Here is a 15,631-nt window from a genome sequence, read left to right on the forward strand (position 1 = left end):
CGGGGGGGGGGGATAATTTGGGATTTGGGGATTGACATATACACACTACTATATTTTAAATAGATGACCAACAATGACCTATTGTACAGCACAGGGAACTCTGCTTGATATTCTGTAATAACCTAAATGGGAAAAGAATTTGAAAAAGAACAGCTATATAAATATATATATATATATGTATAACTGAATCAGTTTGCTGTACACCTGAAACTCACACAACATTGTAAATCAACTATAGTCCAATATAAAACAAAAGTTAGAAAAAAAAAGAGTTCAGCTTCTAAGCAAGGCAGTGCTTAGACTATTCAGTTTCTTTTCAATTCCCTTCCCATTGCTTCTCTCCTCCAATTTAAGATTTGACTCTGTGACAGGTTTAGAAAACATGTAATGCCATGGATTTGTTAAAGCAGGCAGGTAGCCAGATATGAGCGGAGAAAGGGCGGGGGCACCGGCCAAATGGCAGGAAACCACACATCTTGTAAACAGCGGGGGTCCTTGGGCAAAGAAAAGCAGGAACCTCCAGGCTGACAGGAAACGACGCATTTGGGGTAATAAGGTGTCCTGGAGGCAGACAAAGAAAGGTGGGAAAAGTCAGGAATCTCTGGTGCTCAAATATAAACTTTTGCTCATTATGCTCTCATTAGAATAAAATTAGCCTTGCAGATGAAAAGTCACCATCATGCACCAACGCCACACTTCCCATCAAGGCTAAATTAAAAATCCCTTCTCCCCTCGGGAATGTGGGGCTGGGATGAAAATCAGGGAATACGCCCCCCAAACCCCTCCCTCCCCAATGAATATCCCACCCCTTCCTTTCTACACCCCATATAACCTGCTTGCCAAAGAAACTCAGCACAGCTACTTACTTGAGACTGCCCACTCTCGACTCAAGAGCGTACTATCGCCTAAATAAATCCTTGCGTTGCTTTCTTGACACCCCTGTCTCATCTCTGAATTCTTTCCGTGAATTACAGATAACAGAGTCTTTTATCTGTAAAAAATAACAGTCTTTTCCCATGAGGTTATAAATTTAAAAAACAATAAACATTCAGGGCTTCCCTGGTGGCGCAGTGGTTGAGAGTCCGCCTGCCGAAGCAGGGGACATGGGTTCCTGCCCCGGTCCGCGAAGATCCCACATGCCGCGGAGCGGCTGGGCCCGTGAGCCATGGCCGCTGAGCCTGCGCGTCCGGAGCCCGTGCTCCGCAACGGGAGAGGCCGCAACAGTGAGAGGCCCGCGTACCGCAAAAAAATAAAATAATAATAATAATAGTAAACATTCAGAAGAGTGCACAAAATATAAATGTACAGTTCAATGAATTATCACAAAATGTACACTCTGTAACTTCCTAGACCAAGTAGACTGTTACTTGTCTTCCTGAAGTCCCATCTTGTGTCTTTTCCAAATCACTGTGTTCTCTTTTCTCCTAAGATACTGTCTTAGCTCGGTTCCCTAGGAAATAAAATGCGAGCCAAAGGCGGTTAATGTCGTATTTGGAGGTTCAATTCCAAGGCAGTGTGTGAGAGAAAATGGAACTGAAGGATGGAAGGAGGACAAGTCAACGCAAGGGGGTGCCTCACCAAGTTTGCCACAGCTTGCCCCAGTAATGGCCTGATTGCTCAGACACATGGAGTTTCATATTTCCAGACAGGCTATACATCTCATGTGACAAGGATGCATGAGTTTCTCAATGGTACCACAGGAGATAGCCAAGCATGATCCTCTCATGGGTGCACCACCCACGATGTCCTGCTTCAGGGTATGGGGACTCCAGCAGCAAGAGGCTGTCAGTGGTAAAATGCCTATCGATGGTGAAGGAGATTGAGCTGGAATCAGAACTCCCATGCCAACTGTTTGGCAAATATTTCCAAGCACATGGCAAGATTACACTTCTTGTCCCCTTTACGGCTGGGTGAGGGTACAAGTCTTGTTCAGACCCATGAGTTGCGAACAGAAGTTACATACTTTCCTTCTGTTTCAGAACATTACTTGCTGGGCTCAGACCCCAGGCCCACCAGAACTCTCTGCAATGGAGATCATGCTTGAGATATTATCAGCAAGGTATCCTCCATCGCCTATCGTGAGGGGATCTGCAGTAGAAGCCCTAGCTTCTGTGCATGATATGTGTGAAGGAAACATAGCATGAGCAAAAAAAGAAAAAAACGTTTTTCATATTAAGCCACTAATTTTACAGGGTTGTTTGTGCTGCAGAAAAACTAGCCTGTCCCAAATGACATGACACAGAACATTGTGAAAATCATACCTGTGTCCCATGACAGAGCTAACATTTGGACACTTGCCAAAGAGCAGATATTAAGTCATGCTAACTAGTCATTGTCATTTCAAACCCAGTTAAATAAATATTTGTCATCACCACCACCTGTTCCCCATTTCCCCCCTAGGGCCTGGAAAACATAGGACAAAATGAAAGAGAGAACATTAACATAAAAGAACAAGCTTCAGCTTCCACTCTCTTTCAGGTTCCTGGAGCTATGGCTCCATCTGAGCTCAAAGAAGAAAAAAATCAGGGTTTTTAACGGAATTATTCTATTTTAGAAAGTAGAAAAAAGCTATTGAGCTGAAGGGTCTTTAAGCAATAGGAAAACGAGGTTGCAACAGGCAGTAATTTATAATCCTCCTAATATACATGTTCAATAAATGAGTCCCATTAGCAAAAGCTAGCATCTTCCAAGAATATTCTGGAACTCAGAGAGTATGAGAGGCGGGATTTCAACTTTATTCATTCTTGTTGAAGAGGAAGCGTTTCTCAAGTCTTATATACTATAACTTGTCTGTCTCGTTCATATTATGATAGACACAGATATAGAACCATGGTATTTGTGCTTTGTCTTCAGATACAGATTGATTAAATATGGAGAATAGAAATCTTTCTAAAATACTTTTCCAAAAGTAGTAATAATCATTGAATAATTTTTGCATTGTCCTTGTGGCTGCATGATAACAAAACCACCACCTTCTCCTTCCCCAGAAAGAACTACCGCTAGATATATAATTATATATAAACATTATATTATGCTATATATTGATATAATTTAATATATTATTGTATATTACACAAATATATTGTATGTATGTTAATTCTATATAAAACATTTTGATATAATTTACACACCATTCAGGTGATCCATTTAAAATGTACACTTCAATGGTTTTTAGTATCTTCACAAAGTTGTGTGACCATCACCACAATCTATTTTAGAACACTTTCATCACCCTAATGAAGGGCCTGTGCTCATTAGCAGTCACTACCCATTCTCCCCCAACCCTCCCAGCACTAAGGAACAATTAATCAACTTTCTATCTTTATAGAATTGCCTATTCTGGCTATTTAATAAAAACGGAATCATAAAATATGATTTTTCTCATAAGTGGATACTTTCACTTAGCACAATGTTTTCAAGGTTAATTTATTTTTTTATTTTTTTTTATTATTATTATTTTTTGTGGTACGCGGGCCACTCACTGCTGTGGCCTCTCCCGTTGCAGAGCACAGTCTCCGGACGCGCAGTCTCAGCGGCCATGGCTCACGGGTCTAGCCGCTCCACGGCACGTGGGATCCTCCCGTATCGGGGCACGAACCCACGTCCCCCGCATGGGCAGGCGGACTCTGAACCACTGCGCCACCAGGGAAGCCCCAAGGTTCATCTATGATGGAGCATGAATAAGTATATGCTTTCTTTTTGTTGCCAAATAACATTCCATCATATGGCTATTTCAAATTTGATTTTTCCATTCATCAGTTGATGGACATTTGAGTTGTTTCCATTTTTGGTGATTATGAATATTGCTGCTTTGAACGTATGGCCATATAGTTTCATCTCTCTTGGTTAAATACCTAGGCGTGGAATTTCAGGTCAAATGGTAACTCTTTGTTTAACCTTTGTAGGAACTTCCAGACTGTTTTACAAAGCATCTGCATCATCTTATATTCCCAGTAAGACAGTGTAAGAGAATCCCAATTTCAACACTGTGTTTTAATGATCAAAAAAATGAAAATGTTGCAGGTGTATTTATTAACTCCTGTAAAGGAGGCAAGCTTTTTCTACTTGCAATGAGGGAAGCTATTAGAATTTTCTCAGTTCATTAGGAAAAAGATTGCACCACCCTAAAGTTAGTAAATTGCTGTCAGGGAGCAGTTTAGGTCCTGAAATAATCTGGCTCAGTGGCAGGAAAAAAAATGAACACTTTTACCTGTTTTCATTTGTAACTTAGTGTTAACTTCTATTCATCAGCTTTGGTTAAATAAGAACGTGCAGGGCTTTCCTGGTGGCGCAGTGGTTGAGAGTCCGCCTGCCGATGCAGGGGACACGGGTTCGTACCCCGGTCCGGGAGGATCCCACATACCGCGGAGCGGCTGGGCCCGTGAGTCATGGCCGTTGAGGCTGCGCATCCGGAGCCTGTGCTCCGCAACGGGAAAAGCCGCAACAGTGAGAGGCTCGCGTACCGCAAAAAATAAAAAAAATAAATAAGGACGTGCAGACTAGTTGTATGTGAATAATAGTTATCATTTGAGTTTGCATAACGGTGAAGATATTAAGCTATTCATCAGAAGACATGACTTTCCTTCGAAGTTAAAACTGGAAAAAAATTTGAGTCTTAATGTATAAAGTATCATTATCCATAGGATCTAATTCCTAGAGGATCCTGTGCCACTTTGAAAATGAGATTAATCAAGTGTCAGTAACGATTTTTCCTCCTTTAAAAGGGGAAATCAAATATAGCATCCTATGTGCCAAGACATTAGAAATCAATATAAAAGAAGATATCTGTGTATTGTATAAATGGATATGAAAATTGTAAGTTCATCTATCAAAAAAGATTACCTGTTCACGAGTCCTAATGAGAGATCCCACTTGGTGAGCATTTGGCTAATAAGTCAGCAGCTGCGGAGCATTATAACTTCTAATTATTTCCAAGGAGATGAGATCTATCTGCTGCAGGCAAAAGTGCACTTAGAGAGAAGAAATAGGTCTCTACATTTCTAACTGTCCCAAATTAACCGCAGAATGTAGAAAAACAATATTTACCTGTATCCCCAGTGTAATGCTAAATCCACACCATCAGTGACAAAGCATCTTGGAGAATGAAAGCAATTAGGCAGATAATTAAAGGGAAAGCAATCATTTGCCCCCCACTCCTTTCCACTTTATCCCTCCGATTATCAGAAAATTAACATGAAATATCTTTTTAAAGTGAACGACATGAATAATTGTTTTAATATTCTGCTTGATATTTCTAGGAAGTCTTATCAAATGAGAATTCGATTGTGAGGATTTGTCTACTACCCAAAATGGTTGATTTCAGGGTTGATGAAATGCCCATCCTTCCATGTGTAGAAAACGATATCAAGAGTCTCTCCCTTCGTGGAAATCACCTGGAACTGGAGATACACTCCTGATAGCAACTGAATGCTTATTTATTGACCATTTCCTGGATCAACAATAAAAACCATTAGAAAAAAACCAGTTTCATGACAGTTGGGAAAATCTGAAGATGTATTGCATACTAGATGATATTATGGCAGTATTTTTTAATATTCTTGGATAAAATAATGATATTGTGACTATGTCTTTGGATATACATGCTGAAATATGAGGGTGAAGTGGCAGGATATCTACAACTTATTTTCAAATGGTTCAGCCAAAGTCGGAAGATAAAGATCAAACGTGATAAAATAATGATCATGGGGGAATCTAGGTCAAGAATAAATAGGTGTTTCTTCTTTCCAATTATTTTTGCAGGCTTTTAGTTTTTCAAAATAAAATACAATTTGGGGAAGGGACGAGAAGGAGATACCCTTGCTGCCTATGGAAAATCGAAATATCCTTTAAATCCTGGCTTAAATGTTACCCTGGTGTGTGAGTGTGAGTATATTTGTGTGTGTGTGAGTGCATGTGTGTGTGTATAACTGTGTGTGAGTGTGTTGTGTGAGTGTATGGTGTGTGTGTGAGTGTGTGGTGTGAGTGAGTGTGTGTGTGTGAAATATTATTTACTCCATTGTGAACTGTCCCTCTCTCAGTTATTTTAACACTGTCTCTTCACAGAATTAGCAATTAGTCATATTCTGCTCTCAGTAAGTTTGGACACAGTTGTTAAGAAAAGCATTTTGAAATGGATGCTATAAAATGGAAAGTCACTGGCACATTTAAGATAAGGGTAAAATCTCAATATCTGAGATGTAAGATGTTATCTTGGGGTAATCAAATGAGAGTAACAGTAAAGTAATTTAAATGAGTGATAATTTCCTTTCAAAAAATTATAATCATGTATTGTGGAATGATCTAACCCATGGAAGAGACCACGTGTTTATTCATATATCCTAATGATTAACCCTGATCAGTAAAGTTTATGCATATGACTATGCATAAAGCAAAGTAAAAAAATATTTTCATAGGCTAGAACTCCTCATTTCTTTTATAAAATTAATTTAGTAACCCAGACAGCCCTTAATTCAAAAAATAAATAGAAGCAAACATATTGGGCCACTTTGGCTTTGGGTGTGTTTTTCCCCTCAGTGACATCTGTCTACATAGGACAAAATAATTGGGTAAAGCGAACAGATGTGAGTGTCCTTATCTTCAGTTAGTCCAACAGTAGATTTATAAACAGGGAGCCAGAATGTTGGCACATTTACCTGGATGAAAATTTCTCAGGAGTTTACCTTTGCTCGGCTCAACATCATCTCTCATTCTGTGTGCCAGGCTGGCCAATTTTAGTGCTACAAAGTTGCCAAGTTGCTTCGCATGCTACAACCTTTGCATGCAACTTCCTCTGCCTGGAATGATTTTAACTCCAGCCTTCATAGAGTTGGGTCCGCCTCATCCATTGGGTCTTAGCTTCACCTTCTCAGAGACGTCTTTCCTGAACCTCCTACCATGTAAAACTCTCCACGTGCTTGCTTTTGATTTTCTATCTTCACATGCTCTTTGATTCCTTTATAGCACTTATCACAACTTTAAAATATTTTGTTTTCTTTGTGCTTTGCTTATCTTTTGCCTGTCTTTCCCACTATTTTTATGGCCCATGAAGCCAGGATGGTTGCTTTCCTTGTTCACTGTTGTATCTTCAGCACCCAGCAGAGAATGTGGCAGATGGTGAGCACTCAGTTGACACTGTGGCTAAATGGATGGATGGATGGATCCTTAGACATTCATCTCTAATTTGGCCTGAATTAGGAAAGACGACAAAATTATTTAGATTAGGTCATTTCCCTCTTTGACCAGTATATCAGGGTGTTTTACGCCACAGTAAAAAATAGATAGAAGCTTAGTTTCGCTTAACACAATACAAGTTTACTTCTCAGTTATGAAACAGCAAAGATGGTCTGTGTCAATGGGGCTGGGGGCAGAGTGGCTGCCCTTGGCTGACAGTGGCTGGGCCATCACGTGTAGCTTCCCAGCTCACAGTGGGGGCTGACAGCCCAATCAGCCAGAGAGAAAAGAGCACCAAGGTAGGTACAAGGGAAGTTCTCAGCGGCTCTGCCTGCAAACGGTCCACATCATTTCTGCTTGCTAGGACTCAGTCCCATGTCTGCCCCAGCTGCAAAGGATGCTGGGAAATAGAGCCTAGTGGTCTTTTCTCCAGGATTCTGGATCAGCATAAGGACAAATTTCATCCTTTTCCATTCACCTAACAGGTGCCTGTTAGAGGTCTGGGTTTATAAACATGAATAGACTCCTCCCCAGAAGAGCTTATGGACCAGCAGGAAAATTATATATACATAACTAATAGCAGTGTCCTATGAGCCAGGCTGTAATAAAGATATCTGTGAGTGCCACGTGAGGACATAAAAAGAATAGGAGAAAACTTCAAAAAGGAATTGAAATGTGAGTCAGGCCGTGAGCATAGTTTGCCGTGTGGAATAGGAATTGAGTGAGAACAATGTTAAATGTGACGGTGTAGAATTTTAAACTGCAGTTGTTACTGTAGTGAATAATATTACCATGATATTTCAAATAAATATAATGAATACAGGTGAGCGTTAAAACTTTGGGTATTTATCACTGTAAACATAATTCTCTGTGAACGTATTTTAATAGACTGCACTGTCCATTACAGAGTATGACATCTGGAAGGCATGAAAACAGAGTGTTTCAAAAAATTGAACCCTCTGGGCAAAGCCAGGATGATTTTAATCAGGATGACTAAAATTAAACTTTTTTGAATAATAGTTAATCTACATTATAGGCACTTTTCTTTGCATCATTGCTTATGAAATTGAAATCCAGTGCAACTGGAGGCATTTGTTTCATCCTCAAATATTTATTACATCAATACTGATTTCTAAGTACTGGAAAAAATAAGGTGAAAACAAATAAAAATGGTCCCTGCTGATGGAGACAGAGTTAAATTTGTTTTGCTTTTTAGAAATAGATCTGTAGGAATCAGAGGTCTAATTCCTAAAGGGCCTGTCAGGTAAAAGCCAAGATAAAATGGCTTGCTACTTTCTGAGTAATAAGGACTAATGAGTGAAATCAAGCCACTTATACACTAGTGAAGCTAGAGAATAAAACAAAATAAAGAATAATAGCAAAGTCAGAGAAAGATAATGAACGTGAGATCGTTAAGTAAAATCAAACTATATGACGAATATATGCTGTTTATAATTTTCTGTTTTCTACACTGGTCCAGCAGAGCAGGCTAGAGAAGAATGTAGATAACTGAATAGGAAAAAAATTACAAATGATAAAATTCTGTAAAAGAAAGGAGGTCCAGGGTGTTAGAGAAGCAAAAAGGAGAAAGAAAATTCCGATTCGTTGGGTCAAGGAACGCCTCCTAGAGAAAGTTACAAGACAGCCGTGTCCTGGAGGCTGATCAGAAACTAGGAAGGCATAGGATTGGGATGAGGGGACATGAGAGGGGGAACAGTGTGTGCAAGCACTTGGAGAGAGTTGGTCAGTGCTGCACTTAGCCAAAAATGCTTAGTAAGCACCTGTATTAACCTGCTAGGGCTCCCATAACAAAATACAGCAGAATGGGTAGGTGAAACCACAGAAATTTATTTTCTCACACTTTTGAGGCTGAAAGTACAACATCAAGGTGTTGGGAGGGTTGGTTTCCTCTGAGGTCTCTCTCCTTGGCTTGCAGATAGATGCCCTTTTGCTGCCTCTTCACATGGTCATCCCTCTGTGCCTGTGCACCCCTGTGTGTCCTAATCTCGCTTCTTATATGAACATCAGTCATATGGGATCTGGGTCTACTCTGACACCCTCACTTTAACTCAATCACCCCTTTAATGGCCCGTTTCGTAATACAGCCACATTCTGAGGTCCTGGGGGTAGGACTTCAGCATATGAATTTTTTAGGGACACAATTCAGCCCGTAACAAGACCTTCTTTAGACTTAATGGATGAAGGCTTACCCTCCCCGTTATATCAAAGAACCCGATGTTCATCGTAGGCGGGATGGATGCCAGGAGAACTGGAGACATGGGCAACACTCAGGACCTGAGTGCTAGGAGGAGAGAGGACAGAGCCGAGCACAGAAGTTCTCATACTTTTGGTTTCAATCCTCCTTTCCACCCTTAAATTTACTGAGGATTCCCAAGAGTTCTTATTTGTGTGGGTTAATATCCATCAAATTCACCATATTGAAAATTAAGTCTGAAGATTTTTGAAAATATTAACTCATAAAATAATAATAAACTTACTGTATATTAACATCTGTAACATACTTTTTGATGAATTGTATTTCCTAACACACACACACACAATGAGAAGAGTGACATTGTTTTTATAAATCTCTTTAATGTCCAGAGCAATGGAAAACAACTAGATTTTCATTTACACCTCTATGTTTTATCTACCTTTCATGTTGCTTTGGATAATGTATAATGAGGAAAATCTGGCTCATAGAGTTATGTAGTTGATAAAGGGAAAAGTATTTTAATAGCCATTTCAAATAATTGCAGTTATTCTTCCATATTTCTAGATACACCAAAATTCCCCAAGTGATTATTTCATAAAGGTTAGTCACAATGTGAAATCTGAAATCTTATCAATGAATTTATTGTGCTGTTGCATTAAAATCCATTATTCTATCTTGCATTTTTTATTGAATTATAATTCACATACAATATTATATTAGTTTCAGGCGTACAACATAGTGATTCGATATTTTTATACATTATGAAATGATCACCGTGGTAAGTCTAGTTACCATCTGTCACCATACAAAGTTATTGCAATGTTATTGACTATATTCCCTATGCTGTACATTACATCTCTGTCACTTACTTATTTTATAACTGGAAGTTTGTACCTCTTAATCCTCTTACCCATGCATTATTTTGTAATGTGATACGTTGGTCATTTTAAGAATACTGACTTACTGAGTCATGCAGATCTTTTCAATGTTGCAACATTTCATTATAGACACATGTGTTAATATCACCACCAATCTCATCAGAAAACTCTTTACATTTTGAGCAGCTGTTACTCTTACAGTGGTCAATACGAGTTTTTCAAAATTTAAATTTTCAGTTTAAAGTTCATTAAAAAAAAATCTTCGGTCACAAATACTTTCAGTTGCTTTCCACATCACTCCATTTTTAAGAAAATATCTGCCAATCATCCAAATATGGATAATCGTGGTTAGTTCTGTGAAAAATACAGGTTGTTAAATTCTGGTTTGGTTCACAGCTTTACCTCAAGTGCTTTATGTGCCTTCCTGTTTCATCTTATGGAATACTAAAAGGTCATATTCTGTTTACTTTACAGTCCTCCAATTGCAGGCCCTGACCATGAGGTCTGATGTCCTGCATTTCTCTGCCCTATCCTGCTGTATGGTGATGGCAAAGGGGTCAGAATCCCGTCTCCTTTACAGAGGTGCTTCAGAAACAGGCTAGACTCCATACAGGGAGACAGAAGCGTGGGCTTTGGCTTAAACACCTCCTACAAAGCTCAAGTAGAATGAATTAATTCAGAGTCTTCTATGATATTAACATGAACTTATTTTCCCAAGGAATCAGGCTAACTTCTGGAAAGTGGTCACTCTCTAAAGAGAACAGAGAATTTGGAACATAGTCTCACATGCTTCCATCTTTGGTAGAATATTCTCATTGTATGTTTTCTACATTTGAGATAATCAGTAATAACTTCCATTAAGATAAATTCAAATTAAAAATATTATAAGAATCCCTCTTTTCTCATATCAATGTAAACAAATGTTGGAGAATATATCAAAAATATGCAATCACTCCATGCTGAAGTGTAATTACCTTCCAATGAAAACGGATACTTTTTGAATTATATTTTATGAATACGTCTGTAAAATGTGAATGGAAATGAAGAAAGTCCTGAAAATGCAATGTTTTGCAGATGTGAAAAGGGAGTTCCTAAAGTTTCTCTTTGGTGTGTGTCATACAAGTGCAGTATATTTTTCCCGTCTTGAGAAACTATTGCTTTTCTTGATTAAACTAGGAAAAGGTCTTATTTAACTAAGGGAGTTTTGTTTTCTGCCACATGGTGACTGCTTCATCAGCCCCCTTCTGGATGATTAACTACACTTTTTTCTAATCCTGGAGGGGCTGAGTTCCTGCTCTTGACCCAGACCCTTGGAAACCTGCCTTGGAACCCAGCCACCCTTCCTCCATGAGTGAGCGATTGTAGGAGCTCTTTGCTCTTCTATTCAAGATAGTTTTCCCAGGAGAGGTCTGGCTTCCCCTATCAGAGAAAAAGGAGCTGCCATTCCCTAATGTCCAAGCTAGCTATCCAAAACACGCAAGCATCTACAGAGCGGAGATGTAAATATTTTCCCCAGAACATTCCATTTAAGATATTATATCTTTCCAGGGATAATGCCTCCACAGCATCCTTTAAGGTGTTTCTGCTGCTTCTCAGCAGGTGTGCCCTCCTCTTTTCTTACTATCCATCATCCTCTTCATTGCTCCGCAGTAGGGCTCTATCTGACATGTGCAGACATACACAGCCCTTCAGCTCAGAGATCTGGCTGACTTCATGTGACCTCTCCAAGTCCTCTCTACACCACAACCTTTCTTGCTGATAACCTTTGCCTTCTCTCGGCATGATTTTATTCAAGTTCCCAATGTGGGCAATCCGATTTTTTTTTTTTTTAATTTTAGAATTTTATTTATTTTTTTATACAGTAGGTTCTTATTAGTTATCCTTTTTATACATGTTAGTGTATACATGTCAATCCTAATCTGCCAATTCATCCCACCACCACCCACACCCTCCTGCTGCTTTCCTCCCTTGGTGTCCATACGTCTGTTCTCTACATCTGTGTCTCTATTTCTGGCTGGCAATCCGATTAATCCAGCTCTTCTTTTCTTAGCAAACCATGTCTGGGTTGCAGGGCAGCAGTCTAAGTACCAGCTGAGGAGCAAAGCCCTGTAGGAAGCGGTTGGAAGAGGGAATCAGCGTTGTAGGAACATGATGCTATAGCTCAAATAGGAGCCCTCGGTGTGCGGCTATGGCCAGCTCTCTGAGCAGAACAGTTCTTGGAAGCGACTGTGGGTGGACCAGCTCAATAATCTACTGCTCCTATTAAAGCTTCAGGGCTATTGTTGTCCTAGGTGTTGTGTTTTCTGCACCCAGAATCTCTGTCACGTAGTAAAATCTATAAATACTTGGCAAATGACTGAATGACTTCTTCTCTGCACCCCAGAACAACAAGCAGGTTCTGTTTTAGTTTTTACCCCATGATATAGTTCAGTTTAACTCTACATTTTATATACAGTTAGTTTCTAAATCAAATACAATGTAATATGACTTTAAAAATTATTTGTTGACAAATCATGTGTTTTCCAATATAAAGTTAATTAAACGTGGTTGAACATCTAAGTGGAAAATAATTTTGTAATATTATTAAATATTTTATTAAAATAAACCTCATAATGCAATCTTTAACAATACACTGTTCTAATGTAAAATGTTTTTACTCAAAATAACTTCTTTATTATACATCATGCAAAACTATAAAATTATTTTTGAAAAAATCCTAAGAGGACTTTTAAGAAATGTATTTTTTGTGAAAAGACTTAGGAAATTAAAACAAAAAAGAAATTAGCAAATGTATCTGAATAATTTTTAAGGTCTTTCCAGTTTTGAACGTCTATAATCTGTTTATTCTATTAATTTATTGTACATATAAATTAAGTTCTTTAACCATTCAATATTTATTGACTAGTTAATACATTTGCAGTATAATAATTCATATTATTATTTGTACTACAGTATATGCATTCTTTGGGTAACATAGTGAATACTCTTTATGGATACATTTTCATTTTTAGCTATTTAATTCCAATTAGACTATAAGTTAGCTATTTAATTCCAATTAGATTATAAGTCTTTCAAGAAAAATTTCTATGTGAGAATTCTTCACATCCTTTGGGGAATTAATTAAAAGAAACATATAATTTTGCTGCTTCAAAATTTCTTTTTCAAAAATCATGAACATCAAACTTAATGAATCATCTTCAGTCAAAGCATAAAAGATATCAAAAAGTTTAAAGAACAATAATCCAAAAAATTATAGAGAAAAATGAGAAATCCAAAATCTTATTTTGGTCCTTATTCTTCAAATTTCAAACCAACAGACTCCATGAAAAATGTTTTAAGACAATTCCTTATAGTTTTAAGTCTTTGGCACCTAAAATTTATGCAAAAATCTTATCAAAAAGATTGTTATTCACTTTTAGTTACAAAACCCAGATACAACATTCCATCTAGAGAATAGATTAACATTTTTTTTATCCTGAATTATACTCTGTTGTCCAAAAGTTAAATAACATTATACAATGTGCCATTTGAAAATGAACATCTTCTTAGCATCACTAATGTGCGGTAAAGGGACCCTAAGTACAATGCAGTTGTGTCAATGCTGAGAACTTAATTTACCTCCACTGTAATAGTAAACTTCCACTATTTTCCTACTAAAATTTGAATAATAAAAATTTCATTATTATTATAGTTAATAAAATGTCAGATTTTTTCTTTTATCCCAAAATTTCATGCTCTTTCTTTTCTGTTTTATTTATTTATTTATCCATTTTATACATATTAGTGTATATATGTCAGTCCCAGTCTCTCAATTCATCACACCACCACCCACCCACCCCGCCACTTTCCCCCCTTGGTGTCCATATGCTTGTTCTCTGCAACTGTGTCTCAATTTCTGCCCTTCAAACCGGTTCATCTGTACCATTTTTCTAGGTTCCACATATATCAAAACTTCATTCTCTTAATGGTGACTTTGGCTTTGGCCTCAGCATTAGCCAAATGTGGACTTAACCCTTGATCATTTGGCACTCAGTCAAAATGTGTATTCTGTGAACTTCTAAACAGTCACATGCATACATATACTTTTTACATAAATGATTTAATACTATAACACATTCAGCAAATAATGATATTATGGGTCTATCTCACTCTTTGTAACAGTTATATGCCATTATATTGCCATTTGCTGGTTATTTAATCACTCCCCTAGAATGGAAACCCAAGTTCTTTCTAGGTTTTTGTTTTATGCAAACAATGCTTAACGAACATGGATTTACAGATATCTCTGTCTACTTTTGCCAGTATATGAGTGGCATATTTTCCTAGAAGTAGAATTGCTTTTTCTCTGCCTGCATTTTGAACTTTGATAAAAATTGCCACTAACAATACAAAGAACAAATTATGAGAAAGCTTTTCCCTCATATCTTTGGATGACTCATAATTGTTTTTATTTCCCCCAAAAGTATTAATTCTTGCATCAGAGCTAAACACGATATTCAAAAACCTTGAGGACCTAGCTAGCTAAATATATATATATATAATATACATGTATGTATATATATAATTTTTTAATTCAATCTCATTTAAAATAATTTTAACTGTTGCTAACAAAGGCAAAGCAATAAGCATTCAGATAGTTAACATATTTTCCCTCTGTCATTTTTATTTATTCATTATTGCCTTATGAAGATGCACTAAACAAAAACTAACAACAAAAAACACCCTCTGTGGACCTGGTATCTTGCTTTCTTTCCATATGGCGTCCACCAGATGTCTCCCCTCCTCCACTAAGGTGTGCTTGTCAGCCCTGCCTGTTGCTTTCGGAAGCATCTACTGGTGAGTCAAACTATTCCCTCACAGAAATTTTTTTCAGGGTACTGTTCATCTTTTTTTTAAATAAACACGAAAATGCTTCTTTTAGAACTAGTGCCTGAGTGAAAATGGCTTGATACTAATAACATTTCCACCATTTTGGAAAATAGAAGACGATACCCATAACAGAAAAAAATTGTTTTTCTTTCCAGGAAAACATCATTTTATATGGGGGTGGTATGTATTTTAATAACATAAAATTGATTTGCGTAAGAGAATCTACCAACTGAACCAATTTGTTCTGGTGTAATAAGGCTACACACCCTTATAACTGAAATAGGTTTAACCAATTTACATTTTTTCCAGAGCCCCGTTTAATACTTTCAAAGTTTTTCAAGGGTGAGTCTTTCCAGTACGGCCAAATTATACAAATATTAAGCATTCCATACATATTTTAAAGCCTCCTATATCACCTGGTACAGGCAGGTGTTTTATAAAAACAGAACAAAACCCCTATGTATATGAAGTGGCTGTGCAAGCAGGAAGAGTAGGGAAA

Source organism: Lipotes vexillifer, unplaced genomic scaffold (genome assembly GCF_000442215.2).
Source record: "Lipotes vexillifer unplaced genomic scaffold, Lipotes_vexillifer_v1.1 scaffold195, whole genome shotgun sequence".
Taxonomy (NCBI): Eukaryota; Metazoa; Chordata; class Mammalia; order Artiodactyla; family Lipotidae; genus Lipotes; species Lipotes vexillifer.